This window comes from Populus euphratica, unplaced genomic scaffold, assembly GCF_000495115.2.
Source record: "Populus euphratica unplaced genomic scaffold, PopEup_1.0 scaffold1368.1, whole genome shotgun sequence".
In the NCBI taxonomy this organism is placed as follows: Eukaryota; Viridiplantae; Streptophyta; class Magnoliopsida; order Malpighiales; family Salicaceae; genus Populus; species Populus euphratica.
Window position 1 is genome coordinate 12,171 of NW_011501213.1, and position 1,825 is coordinate 13,995.

Genomic DNA, 1,825 nt, shown 5'->3' on the forward strand with positions numbered 1-1,825 from the left:
CACTTGGTACAACAAATACTTGACACTTTCATAGCCGAATCGTATGGTATAACTGACACTTGTGTCTATGAAAGGAACTTGATTTATTGTTAATATAAATTATAATTATGAATACCTGACAACATTTACCAATATTAATATTATTCAAATAAGATAACTAATGTAATCATGTTAACAATTTATAATCTGATTGGAACCTCATTTGTATGTGGTTTCTAGTATAATAATAAAAAGAGTTTATAATATACTTGTTTAAAATATCAATAGTGGATCCTCTAACTTTGATAATTCTTTTATTCTTATTTAATCCTTATATTAATTTTAAAAACTCAAAGTCCTCTTTAACTTATTATCATTATTATTATTATAGTTAACCTCCCTGTGGTTCGACATCAATTTTGTCGAGTTATTTATTACTTCGACACTCTTACACTTGAAAAAAGACATCAATCATTTGATCATATCATACGTACACCTGGTTTTTCCAATCATGCCAGACTTAAATGACTTAGGTCTAAGCAAGTGATAATTAAAATGTTGAGATGTATAATTTTTTCATTATTTTTATAAAAAATATTTCAACTATCATTGAAATATCATAAATAGAAATTCAAGTTCAGAAATTATTTATAAACAACAAATTATCATAAAAATCTAAAATGTTTTAGATCTAAAATTCAAATCATATATTCCCATTCAAATAGTTTTTTTTTATGTTTATGAATTTGTTATTTTTTTAATAAAAATTATATTTTATCTCCTTTTTTCTTCACTTTTTATATTTTTTTTTAACTCAATGCCTAGATCTGACATGACCCAAGTTGTCTGGGTCTAACAATCATGCCAAACCCAAGCGACTTGGGTTTGGCGGCCATGCCCAAACTCTTGGATTTAACATTGGTTTTATTATTTTTAAATTCAAAAAGTTGTGGTGAACTTACGTTTTATTTGAGTTTGGTAAATAAGCAAGACTTAAATTATTTGGGTGTCAAATCTGAGGCTAAAAAAAATATTATAATACCAAGACTTGTAATTTTTTTATAGAAATTTTTTTTTGTAACTATTTTTTAAATATTCTAAATAGAAATTCAAGTTTAAAAATTATTTATAATAAAAAATTATCACAAAAATCTAATTTAACGTTTTAGATTTAAAAATTTAAATCATACTTTTTCATTGAAATAGTTTATTTTCTTTATATTTATAAATTTATTATTCCTTCAATAAAAATTCTATCTTCTCTTTTTTCTTTTTTTTAACTTAATGCCTAGATTAGGTATAACCCAATCGTTTAAGCCTGGCAACCATGCCAAACCCAAGCAACTTAGGTTTGGTGGCTATACCCAAGCTCTTGAATCTAGTATTAATTTTAATATTTTTAAAATCAAAAGATTATACCAAATTCACATTTATTTGGATTTAATAAACAACCTAAATTTAAATTATTTAGGAACCATATATAAAATGCTTAAAACATTCTTTATATTTTTAATATTTTTATATATTTTAAATAAAATTTAATGTTAACCCAGAGCATAGAGTAATACATTAATATATATCTATATACTAGTAATACATTAATAGATATCCTCGCGATCGTGTGTCCGATTTTGTTCGTGGATCTTTATGTTCTTTAATCCTTTGGGTGCAACCACTTTTATGGTCACACGGATACATACTATGCATGCAAATAAACATTATCATCTAACATTGACTATAGCATCATCATCCATCGCAATATTTGACTTCTAAATGGGATTTCGATGAATGTAATAATCCCTTGTGCACTCTGGTGCGACAGCTTCGGATGCTCGTAGAACAGGAA